General features: G+C 42.0%; 1 protein-coding gene across 5 annotated transcripts in view; it reads left to right on the top strand.

Annotated features, from left to right (window-relative positions):
- Positions 1–1,142: 1,142 nt before the first annotated feature.
- Cep350 (centrosomal protein 350) overlaps positions 1,143–12,905 on the top strand; it is a 127,955-nt gene continuing 116,192 nt past the window's right edge. For 2 of the 5 annotated variants that reach the window (XM_090340321.1, XM_090340319.1), the window contains exons 1-2: positions 1,143–1,358; positions 10,575–10,654. The gene's annotated coding sequence lies outside the window, so the exon portion shown is untranslated. Of the gene's footprint in view, positions 1,359–8,907; positions 10,655–12,905 lie in introns of those variants that run through there. The other 3 variants (XM_090340323.1, XM_090340320.1, XM_090340324.1) reach the window with 3 other exon arrangements.

The following is a 12,905-nucleotide window of genomic DNA, read 5'->3' as shown; positions in this document are numbered from 1 at the left end:
CCTATGTGGTTGAGATGGTCACATTTCCTCTTCCTTCCGTTTGTTATATGTACAGGGTTTTGGTGGACATCTACCTAGCTCCTACTCAGGCATCGGAAGAGGAAACAGTTACTGCCTTTTGCTTTGATTGATATAACCAATCTGACACTGTATTTAGTAGCCACAAAGTCCTAGTTATGGTGTCAGGTCCCACTGGGTAACACGAGAAACAACCTCTGAGGAAATAACTATTGGGAGTGGAGGAGGTGAAGGAAAAGAAGTGACGAGCCGAGCATTCCTGCGCAGCGAACGCTTCTTGGAAGGAAAGCGGCATCATTTGCAGAAGGCCTGTCCTTTACATCTTGACAGATGACAGATTTCACCACGCGGAGACTGGAAAAAGCCGACGAAGATGTGGGGAAATCGGCCGACCCCGAGGGGTTCTCCTCGCCAAGGCCGAAAGGGAGGGAACTACACTTGCTGTGGACTCTTAAACCATGAGCCAGAGCGCCCGCTACCCAGAACCGGCCGTGACCCCCGCCTCGCGGCCCGCCAGCGGGAGGCGCAGCCGCCGCGGGCTGAGCCTGGAGCGGCGGCGGACCCGGCCCGCAGCTGCCCCGGAGGACGTCAACTCCCCGGAAGCTGCACTTTCCAGATGTCATCCTTCTCAGAACCCTCCCAGGAGGACAGAGGGGGCCGCCGCAGCGTCCGCGGCAACGAGAGAGGGTGGTGGTCTCCGCGGCGGACGTACTCGGGCTCCTCCGGACTTCGGCCAGGCTCCAGCTTCGCCACACTAAACATGGTTCCCTCTCGCTCCCTGTCTTCTGTTTATCTCACGCGCACCTCCAGGCCACACTCAACATGGCACTAACCCCAGGTTGCCTTCCTAAGGAACAGTCTACGGACAGTTCTCGCGAGGTTTGGCTGAGGCTTCCTCCTCCTCCTTCACCCCCCCCTCCCCGCACCTCCCCGCCCGGGCTGCTCCCGCCCTGCCTCGCGCCGCCGCCTCCACCGCTGCCGCCGGCGCCGCTCCTCCTCCGTGTCAGTTGTTGGTCTGTAATGGCGACTGGGTCGGCGCTGCCGAAGTGACTCCCGGGCGGGGGAGTGGGGCCGGACCTGCGCCGGAGAGAACTGCGGAGAGCTGCAGCTCGGGGGGGTGGTTTGCTGCGGGGGAGGGGAAGGAAGCTTTTCCGCCTCTCCTTCCTTCCCTGCCGACCGGCGGACCTCGGGAGCCGGTGCGAGGCTGACGCCCGGTGCGTCCCCGGAGCGGGGAGGCCTGGCCGGGCAGCCCTGGGGCCGGTCGGGGCGGCGTCACCGCACCCTCCGCCAGGCCCCTCGGGATGCACCGTGGGCGCCGAGGGCGGAGGCGACATTCTCAGGTGAGCCGCGGGGGGACCCGGCGGAGACTGCAGACGCTCGCGCGGCCTCGGCTGCCTCTGTCCGCGGTCCCTGCTCCCCGGTCCCTCGTCCCCGGCGGTGGCGAGAGAGGCGGGGCGGGGCCGCCTGGCCTGGCGCTTCCCTCGGAACCTCCTCGGGGTCTCGAGGCTTTTCGGAGAGGTCATGCTGAGACCTGGGGTTCGGGTCCCCCACCCCCCGTAGGTGTCCAAGGCGGTCTTTGCTCTCTTCCCTGAGCGTCCCCGCTCCCTGCCTCGCCCCTCCTCATCTGCCGGCAGGTCTCCGGAGGAGCGTCCCTGCTTGGTTTGGAGAGCTAGCATATTTGGGGAAATTCCCGGGGACTGATTTCAGTGGATGATCAGTCTTTCTCTTTTCCATGGGGGTAACATCCTCCAAGTGCAGTACAGGGAAAACTTTCATTTGCTCCAGTCTAGTCATCGCTGAATGTAAGCCTACCCGTTTATTCACAAATCATTTGGGGGAGGGGGATTTAAAATTAGCTTTGGAAGTTGTCGCTGTCCCCTTCCCCCGCCCCCTTCTGTTAAATGCAGCCCAGTGTGCTAAATAATATTTAGCCAGTGTCACACATACAGACTGGAAGTTTGCCAGGTTTAAGCATTTTTTTCAACTAGGAAGTTGCACATTGGTATAGATTTTAATGTGGCTGTGATGGAATAACATCCTTCAGTTGGGGAGAAAAAGAAGGTTGTCAGGGATAATGGTCTGTAACCATGACCTCTTAATTGTTTTGATGGTGATCCTGTTTTGAATTTGGAGGAGTCGTTATAGTTGCCATGTTAACCTTCCCTCCTTGCTTGTATTTTAAAGGAGAGTTAGTCAGACCTATTTAACAACTTGAGTTTTGTAGAAGTAATCATAAACTACTACAAGCTACTGTCCATGGAAAAAATGTCTCTGTTTAACATTGGTTTTAATCAAGGTACTGTGTTTCTAATAATGTGGGATTGTGACTTGGGGGGATTAGTTAGTTGTTAGACTTAATGCTTAGAAGTTGCTTCAAACCCATGAGCATGTAATGGTTTTGGTATGCTTAATTGACCAATTATCCAGTGCAATAATTCTGAACTGTCATTGATTACATTAATTTAAGGTTCTTTAATTTTTAAACTAGAACGCATTGTATGTGTGGATAAATGTGTATTTTGTCATCTTAAAGTATAATATATATTATATGCAATATGTCATATGGTATATATTTCACATATACAAAATATATATAATGCATATATTTCTCATATATGATAATATATGTATATATATCATATATACATATGTATGATACAGCATTATATGACTGATTTTATTAATATGTGAGAGATTAAAAAATTTCAGAAGTATGTTGCATAGTTATGTAAGAAGGTTAATATTTGGACAGTCATCCTGTTGTGTTATCAATTCATTAGTTACCTTTTTTTTTCTGCTTCTGATTGCCAGTCTTTTACAACCATTTTTAGCTTTCTACCATATCATGGATAGGAAAAAGGCGACAAAGTCCCTGTATGGGTACTTTCATTTGTTAAATTGCTATAATTTATAGTGAGAATGCAGCCTGAAATAGTTGTCATTAGATGTATCGGTAAACACGTGTGTATCTTGTTTTTATTTCTTTTTGGTATGTATATGCTCCCATGTACATTATTTTACTTGATTTTCATGTAGTCTTATTTTGTAGTTGTGGAAATTGACATAGGAAACCACTTATTTATGTAACTACTGCTCTTAATTCTGAAGATAATCAAGAATTTGTTTCATAAATTAAATACTAGGATAGATACATCTGGCATTTTGCATTACTTCAAAATACTAAAAAAATTCTGTTCTTGTTCCTTTTGCATACACCATTTATACCTATGCTGATTGTTAATTCTTCAAAATTGTTAGTATTTTCATTTCATTTTAGTTTTTGCTTAAACGAGGTTCTTTTTTTCTTTTTCTTTTTCTTTTTTTCTCTTTTCTGTGGTTCAGTACTGGGGCTTGAACTCAGGTCCCTTAGCTTTTTTTCCACTCAGGTGTGAGGCATGGGTGTCCAGTTAGTCAAGGTTCTTAAATTGTAGTGATATTTGTAGCTAGGCACACCTCAGCTCTTGTGAGGAATATATACTCTAAAGGTCTGTTCAGATTTGCTAGGTAGCAGGGGGAGTAATGGCATGTGATTTAAAAGTCATTGAGAATGAGCCCAGGTGGAGCTAGATTTGTTACACAAATCTGACATCTGTGAATCTTCAGATCATTTAAACTCTTAGTTATGTAAAGTGAATGTTCAAGCCATATGATCAGCAGCAATATAACTGAAAAATACTAATATCTTGGTGATTTTGTGATTGAAAAAGTTAAGGCTAAGCTGGGTGCTGGTGGCCCATGCTTGTAATACTAGCTATTTAGGAGACTGAGATATAAGGATCGCTGTTTGAAGTCACCTTGGGCAAGAAAGTCTCCATGAGACTCTTTTTTGTTGTTGTTGTCTTTTTTTCTTTTTTAGTACTGGGGATTGAACCCAGGATGTTTGACTTGCTAGGCAAGCCCTTTGCCACTCAGCTATATCCCAGCCCATCCATGAGACTCTTATCTGCAATTAACCACTCAAAAACTGGAAGTGAAGCTCAAAGCACTAGCTTTGAACAAATTGCTGAGGGACAGTGCCCAGGTCCTGAATTCATGCCCCACCACTAGGAAAAAAAAATCTATTTTGGGGGGGGCAATCCTGGCTTTACAGGGTCTGAGCCCTGTTCTTGGACTTTCTCAAGGCTAGCGCTCTACCACTTGAGCCTTAGCACCACTTCTGGCTTTTTTCTATGTATGTAGTACCAAGGAATCGAACCTGGTCTTTGTGCATGCTAGGCAAGCACTCTATCATTAGGCTAAACTGCTGGCCCCTTTATTGATTTTTTTAAACTGTCAGTTAAAACAGGAAAAGATTCAAAAGACTGCATAACTTTTTTTGCACTGATGTTTTTTGTTCATTTTTATCGTAAGTGTAACTACATTTATGTCTGGGTATTGTAGGTTGTTTGCATTTTTCATCTGGACTATAATTTCCATGGTGGGAAAGATCCTTGTTCACTGTTGTGCAACCAGTTCCTAGCATGTAATAAAGTAGCCAATAAATATGAATGAATTAATTGACTAAAGAGTAGTCTCAGGATAATACTTTAAAAACAAAACGAAACAAAATTATTCTTAGTTCCTAGGCACACCTCAGCTCTTCTGAGGAATATACTCTAAAGATCTGTTCAAATTTGCTAAGTAGCAGGGGAATAATGGCCTGTGATTTAAAAGTCATTGAGAATGAGCCCAGGTGGATCTTGAAAACTTTATTGACTATTTTAATAACTTGCTTAGGTATTCTGGCAGTAGTTGTAATTTAAAGAAAATAGAAGCTTTAAGACCCTGGTCTGTTATACTAGTATTATAATTATAGGCTTGTAATAACTTTAAGTCACTTCTTAATCGTAGTATTGGGCGTTTTAAATCTTAAAGACCAGCCAGTCCAATTTTCATCTTTTATATATAAGAAAACAAGTTTATATAAGGGAAATAAAAAAGTTTATATAAGGGAAATAACTCATTCATAGTTGGATTTATTACTAGAAGAATCCTCAATACACCTAAGTTTACATCTTTAATGTGTTAGATAATTATTAAATGAGAGGTTAACTATGATCAATCTGACAGTCTACATATTAATTAAAAAGTCAAGCCTGCCATAGTGGTTCATGCCTGTAATCCTAGCTACTTAGGAGGCTGAGATCTGAGGATCTCGGTTCAAAGCCAGCCTGGGTACTAAAGTCTGTGAGACTTTTTTTTTTTTTTTTTTTTTTTTGCCACTCCTGGGCTTGAGCTCAGGGCTTGAGCACTGTCCTTGGACTTTCTCAAGGCTAGAGCTCTACCACTTGAGCCTCAGCACCACTTCTGGCTTTTTCCTATGTATGTGGTACCGAGGAAGTGAACCCGGGTCTTCGTGCATGCTAGGCAAGCACTCTACCACTAGTCCAAACTCCCGGCCCGGGGTCTGTGAGACTCTTATCTCTAATTAATCACAAGAAAATGGGAAGTGAGGCTGAGGCTCAAGGAGTAGGACAGTAGCCTTGAGTAGAAGAGTTCAGGGAAAGTGCCCAGGCCCAGAATTCAAGCCCCACAATCCAACAACAACCAAAAAATGTACCTTTGTTTTTTTGGGGGGGGCAGTTCTGGGGGACTGAACTCAGGGCCTGTCCACTGTCTTTGGGCTTTCCTCAAAGCAAGTGCTCAACCACTTGAGTCATAGCACCATTTCTGGCTTTTTCTATGTATGTGGTACTGAGGAGTGGAACCTGGGTCTTTGTGCATGTTAGGAAAGCACTCTACCACTAGGCCAAACTCCTAGCCCTGCCTTTATTTTTTTTTTTATGAATACAAAACATTTAATAACTTAGAAATGAATTTAGCCTGGGCGTGGTGGCTCATGCCTGTAATCCTAGCTACTCAGGGAACTGAGATCTGAGGATCATAGTTCAAAGCCAGCCTGGACACTAAAGTCTCTGAGACTCTTATCTCCAATTAAGCACTAGAAAACTTGAAGTAGGTTCTGTGACTCCAGGGGTAGGGCTGTAGCCTTGAGCTGAAGAGCTCAGGGACATCAAGTCTTGGGACCAACAACAACCAAAAAAAAAAAAAAAAGAAAGAAAAAGAATTTAAACCCTCTCTTCTGTCTGTGAGTGTATGTTTGTGCAAGTAGAACAACTTTTCTGGGACAGTTTGGCATTGCCTATCAATTAAAAAACAAATGTGCTCCTTATTAGACTCTTCATTTTTTGGAGTTTATTTTTTGTAAATTTTAACACAAGATTGCAGGAATAAATCTTTTAAGTATGTTTGTTTAGCATTATTACAAATAAGTACCAGCATTTATAAGTAACAAAACATGCTCTAAATGTTTGTTGGTACAGGAATAGTTAAAATTACAGCCCATGGGCCCAGAGTTTGGCCCAGTGGTAGAGTGCTTGCCTAGAATGCACAAAGACCTGGGTTTGATTTGGTACCACATACAGAGTAAAAAACTGCAAGTGATGCTGTTGCTCAGTGGTAGAGCTCTGGCTTTGAGAAAGCCTAAGGACAGTTCTCAGACCCAGAGTTCAAGCCCCGGGACTGGCAAAAAAAAAAAAAAATACAGCTTATGTATGATGTGAGGTGTTCTTCAGCTGTTAACAGGTTTGGATATATTTAAGTGTACTTCATAAAAATTGCTGAGCATGCCTCTTAGTTCATGGGCCATACAGCAGATATATCCTGTTATGCTAGCTGTGACCATTAGTAAGTTATTTAAATATATCTATAAAGTGAATATAATATCCTTTGGGACTATTTGAAAAACTAAATCAGTATTTATTCCCCAAGGACAGTCTGTCTCAGTATACTGTTACTGTTATGTACTGACATGAATCTTTTTTTTTCTTTGTTGATTGTGGGGCTTGAACTCTGTGCCTGGGCACTGTCCCTGAGCTCTTCAGCTCAAGGCCACTGCCCTATCCTTTGAGCCACAGCACCACTTCCGGTTTTCTGGTAGTTAATTGGTGATACAAGGACTTTAGTGCCCAGGCTGGCTTTGAACTATGATCCTCAGATCTCAGCCTCCTGAGTAGCTAGGATTACGGGTGTGAGCCACTGTGCCCAGCTGAATTATTGTTTTTTGAATATAAGGAATAAGTTGTACTACATCATGGAATATTATTTGATTTATAAAAAGTAGATACAGAGAAAGAAATAATGCTTTTATTATGTATTGTATGTCTGTTGTAAGGATTTATTTTATTTTATTTTTTATTGTCGGGGCAATGTATAGAAACAGTTACATTTGCCAGGTAGTAGATGCATTACTTCTCACACATTGATAAACCCTTCTTATGTTTTTGTCCCCATTTCCCTCCCCTACTCCCTCCTATCTTGTCTTTTATTCCTGAGGGGACTGGATGATTTTCTTTTATGTTTGTGTTGCATTATTTATTATAAGTCCTATTTTATAATTTTTGAAACTTCTTTCTAAAAAAAATAGATGAGTTTTAGGGCTGGGAGTTTGGCCTAGTGGTAGAGTGTTTGCCTAGCATGCACAAAGACCTGGGTTCGATTCCTTGGTACCACATACATGGAAAAAAGCCAAAAGTGGTGCTGAGGCTCAAGTGGTAGAGCTCTGGTCTTGAGAAAGTGCAAGGACAGTGCTCAGGCCCTGTGCTCAAGCCCAGGACTGGCAAAAAAAAAAAAAAAAAAAAAGATGAGTTTTATTATATGGTGATTCTCTTTTTTTTGCCAGTCCTGGGCCTGAGCTTAGGGCCTGAACACTGTCCTTGGACTTTCTCAAGGCTAGAGCTCTACCACTTGAGCCTCAGCACCACTTCTGGCTTTTATCTATGTATGTGGTACCGAGGAATTGAACCCGGGTCTTCATGCATGCTAGGCAAGCACTTTAACCACTAGGCCAAACTCCTGGCCCTATATGGTGATTCTTAATACAGTTTTCTAGAGACCTACTGCTTTAATAGAGTATTACATGAGTAAATCATGTTTCCAAACTAAATTTTTGGAAGGTTGAAGTTAATATTAATATATGAAAAAGTTCTAAAATATGTATTTATTTTTTAATTTGCTTCATGACCTCCACTCTTACTACTTCTTTTTTTTTTTTTTTTTTTTGGTGTGTCATGGGGCTTGAACTTGGCCTGGGCACTGTCCCTGAGCTCTTCAGCTCAAGGCTACCACCCTACCCTTGAGCCAAGCCCCACTTCCCGTTTTCTAGAGGTTAATTGGAGGTGAGTCTCAGGTCTTTTTGTGCCGGGGCTGGTTTTGAACCTTGATCCTCAGATCTCGGCCTCCTGAGTAGCTAGGATTACAGGTGTGAGCCACCATGCCCGGCATTACTTCTTAATTTATAGAATAAGTCAGTAGTCTTTATTAGTGTTTCTCTCTAGGTTCTCCAACTGTGTGTCCACTGAGGTACCATAGCATCCTACAGAAAATTCCCATGGACATTGTGAGATATTTGAAAAAAATGTGGGGCCAGGAGTGTGGCCTAATTGCATGAAGCTCTGGGTTCAATTCCTTGGTACCACAAACACAGAAAAAGCCAGAAGTGGAGCTGTGGCTCAAGTGGTAGAGCACTAGCCTTGAGGAAACTCAAGGACAGTGCCTAAGCCCTGAGTTCAAAACCTGGCAGAAAAAGAAAAAGAAAAGAAAAAAATGAAAAAAAAAAACCCCCAGCAATATTTGATAGTTGTTAGACCCTAAAGAAGCCACTACGGGGCCGGGAGTTTGGCCTAGTGGTTAAAGTGCTTGCCTAGCATGCACGAAGACCTGGGTTCGATTCCTCGGTACCACATACATAGAAAAAAGCCAGAAGTGGTGCTGAGGCTCAAGTGGTAGAGCTCTAACCTTGAGAAAGTCCAAGGACAGTACTCAGGCCCTGAGCTCAAGCCCAGGACTGGCAAAAAAAAAAAAAAAAAGAAGCCACTACTTTGGTGTGGTATTCATGAACTTAGCATTTATGTATTTATTTATGCCAGTTTTAGGCTTGAGCTCAGGGCCTGACCACTGTCCTTGGACTTTCTCAAGGCTAAAGTTCTACTACTTGAGCCTCACCACCACTTTCTTCTATGTATGTGGTAACGAGGAATCGAACCCAGGTCTTCGTGCATGCTAGGCAAGCACTCCACCACTAGGCCAAACTCCCGGCCTGGCATGCTTTTATTTTTATGAAAATGTGTCTTCAAAATGAGGGAGTTGCTGTCATTAAGAAGCAAGTACTGTGCAAAATCTGTGGGGAATAGCTCCTGTGAATGGAAAATTTGCTATCAGAGGGTATTTGAGAATTGGCTTCTTCCCCCCGCCCCTTCCATCTTTCTGATACTGGAGCTTGAACTCAGCCATCTTGGCCTTGCTTGGATTTTTTTGCTCACAGTGTTTGACTGCTTAAGCTATACCTCCGCTTTTGACTATTTACCCCTCCTATTTGGAGATAAAAGTCTCATTGATTGATCTGCCTGGGCTTATTATGAACAGGGATTCTTAGAACTAATCATCCTGACTAGGTAGGATTTAGACATGAACCACCTACACCCAGCAAGAATTTGAGGATTGATTGATTAATTGATTATCATTTGTGGGGCTTGAACTAGGGCCTGGGTGCTATCCTTCAGCTTTTTTGCTCAAGGCTAGTCCTTTACTGCTTTGAGTCACAGCTCCATTTCTGGTCTTTGAGTGGTTAATTGGAGATAAGAATCTCATGGGGGCTTTTCTCTGTGGGCTGGCTTTGAACTAAGTCCCTCATATCTTACCCTCTTGAATAGCTAGGATTACAGGCGTGAGCCAATGACACCCAATGGCACCCAGCCAGAATTAGCTATTTTAAAATGCCATTTTAGGGTTGGGAATGTGGCTAAATGGTAGACTGCTTGTCTAACATGCATGAAACCCTGGGTTTGAGTCCTCAGTACCATATAAACAAAAAAGCTGGAAATGAGGATTTTTAGGATTCAACAGAACTTTTATTGATTCCCTCCTCCCCCATCCCCCCCACCCCAGTTTTGGGGCTTAAACTCTGGGCCTGGGCTCTGTCCCTGAGCTCTTTAGCTCAAGGCTAGAACTCTACCACTTTGAGCCACAGGGCCACTTCTGTTTTTCTGGTGGTTAATTGGAGATAAGAGTTTCATGAACTTTTGTGCCTTAACTGGCTTTGAACCTCAATCCTCAGATCTCAGCCTCCTGAGTAGCCAGGGTTACAGGCATTAGCTACCTTTTTCTTTATGTTAATATTAATGATTTCTGAAAATAAGTATTTAGTGAAAAAAGTAGCATTGTCTCATATTTCAAATCCTTTAAAAGTATCTAGCTTAATAGAAGGTATCTGGATTTTCTTATCTGCTGCATTCAATCTATTGTGATATATGTCTTTGGAAAACTTCCTTATACATTGAGAGAATGCAGTGAAAAAGGGAAAGTCATTTTAATATTATTATGGGAATAATTTTCACTTAAAAAATTCCCCTGAAAGGATCTTAGAGACCCTGAAAGATCCCTGGGAAACACTTTGAGAACTGTTGGGCATAGCTTATAAATTCAGAGTAAAAATTGTCTTAGACAGTTTTGGCTTATGACTATCTCAGTCATCCAGTTGCACAACTGGATGCTTGTTTTTTTTGTTTGTTTTTTTTTAGGGAATCATCATGAGTTGGCTTTTGGAGATTTTGAATCTGATGTGCCTTTGAGATTTCTGAATAAGTAGTTTGATATGCAGGTAAGGATATTAGAGGTAAGATCTGGGCTGAAGTTTTGGTAATCTTGTTATATATAGATGTTTTATGGTATTTTTTTCTCTTTGGGTAAAGATCTTTACCCAGGGAGAGAATAGTGTAAAAAAGGGAAAAACAATACCAAACTCCCCTGAGCTTCAAGATTTAAAGGCTAGTAAGAGAAAGACTAGTAGCAAAGGAGACGAGAATAAGAACTAGGAAAGAAGGAAAATCAGAGTATAAAAGCCAGGGGAAAAAAAGAGTACTTGAAAAATCAATTGCAACAATTTGTCCCTGCAGGTCAAATTCTTAAAATTTTTCTCCTTCTAGGAAATAAAAGTTTTGATATCATAGGCACTAACCATCAACTAACTATTGGTTATTTGGAAATTGTTAGAGACCAGTGTATTCAAACTTTATGGCATATTTTGCAGTATGTAGTTTAGACTGGATATGCTGTATATCTTGATTTGCTGAGCTGTATATAATTCAGCTTCTCCTGTGTTTCCACCTTTTATTTCTACCTCTTCATACATATATACCCTTATCAACAAGTGTAAAACAAAGTGCAAGATCATGAAAAGAGTTCACACTATGTAGACTCATAGTTAACCAAATCTGTATAGTATGATACATTTGGAAATTATGATTTAAGTTATTACATATGTCAGAAGAATTTCCTGTTGACTAATTAGATGTTTTGACTAGTATGATTTTCCTTTTACTACATTATATCAGGGACAAATTTGTCAGCTGAATACATCTGGGAGAGAAATTGTTTAGTTGATCTATTTTGAGAGTAAACTGAATGTTGACAAAGATTTGGTCTTTGGTTTTGGCAGAGAAATGGAGATAGTAACAATACTGTAGTTACTTGAAGTGTCACTAAAAATTATCTTTAAATGAATATTGAGTGTCTTCATTCTTTATGTAGAAGACTTTTTGGAGAGATTCTTTTTTTTTTCTTAAGAATATGTGATAAAATATAAATGCTGATAGAAGGAATCTCCTACTGGGAGGAGAGTGGAGGTACAAGAGAAATATATAATTGATTATAATTGATGGTGAGGTTTCTTTTTTTTTTTTTGCCAGTCCTGAGGCTTGAAGTCCGGGCCTGAGCACTGTCCTTGGGCTTTCTCAAGGCTAGAACTCTACCATTTGAGCCCCACAGTACTACTTCTGGCTTTTTCTATGTATGTAGTACCAACGAAATGAACCTGGGCCTTTGTGCATGCTAGGCAAGCACTCTACCACAAGGCTAAACTCCTGGCCTGAATGTGAGATTTCTTAAGAGAACCTGTGTGAGGAAATTAGAAACAAGTGAAGTTTTTTTTTTTTTTCTTCTGCCAGACCTGGGGCTTGAACTCGTGACCTGGGCACTGTCTTTGAGCTTTCTTAAGGCTAGCGCTCTACCACTTGAGCCATAGCATCACTTCTGACTTTTTCTGTGTATGTGGCACCAAGGAATTGAACCCAGGGTTTTCTGCATACTAGGCAAGAACTCTACCAGTAGGCTACACTCTGGACCCCACAGAGATTCAATAAGTATTCTTATTGCTCCATTTCTCTAGTGATTGCTTGTTTCATTCTTTTCCCATTCTCTGCATTTGTAAATTCTAAGCCTGCATGATAGGAAAGTTAAGCAGTAAATGTAATCCTTTTTCATTTCTTGGTTGATGTTAATCTTGTGTGGGTTTTTTTTTTTTTTTTTTTTTTTTTGGTGGGTAGTGGGGCTTGAACTCAGCTTGGGCACTGTCCCTGAGCTCAAAGGCTCAAAGGCTACCCTATTCCTGGGCCTGGACATTGTTCCCAAGCTTTTCAGCTCAGGCATACCTACCATGCTTCACTTCCCGTTTTCTAGAGGTTAATTGGAGATGAGTTTCAGGTCCTTTTGTGCCTGGGCTGGCTTTGATCCTTGATCCTCAGATCTTAGCCTCCTGAGTAGCGAGGATTACAGGCATAAGCCACTGTGCTTGGCAAGTGTGGTCTTTTTTATGTTATGGTGGTTCTTGAAGTGTAGCTCGTTGTCTATCAGATAGTAATTGAGTTTTTAAAGTTATTTATTTGGTTATAGATGTGTCTGCTTTTTAATCTGTATTTCTTTTTTTTTTCCTTTTTCTTTTTTATTTTTTTGTTCAGTTGTGGGGCTTGGGCCTGGTCACTGTCATTGAGCTTTTGTGCTCAAGACTATTGCTCTAACACTTTGAGCTACAGCTCCACTTCTGGTTTTCTGGTGGTTAAGTGGAGGTAAAGAGT

Source organism: Megascapheus bottae, chromosome 10 (assembly GCF_031878675.1).
Source record: "Megascapheus bottae isolate mThoBot1 chromosome 10, mThoBot2.hap1, whole genome shotgun sequence".
Classification (NCBI taxonomy): Eukaryota; Metazoa; Chordata; class Mammalia; order Rodentia; family Geomyidae; genus Megascapheus; species Megascapheus bottae.
This window is presented reverse-complemented; position numbering and strand designations above follow the sequence as displayed.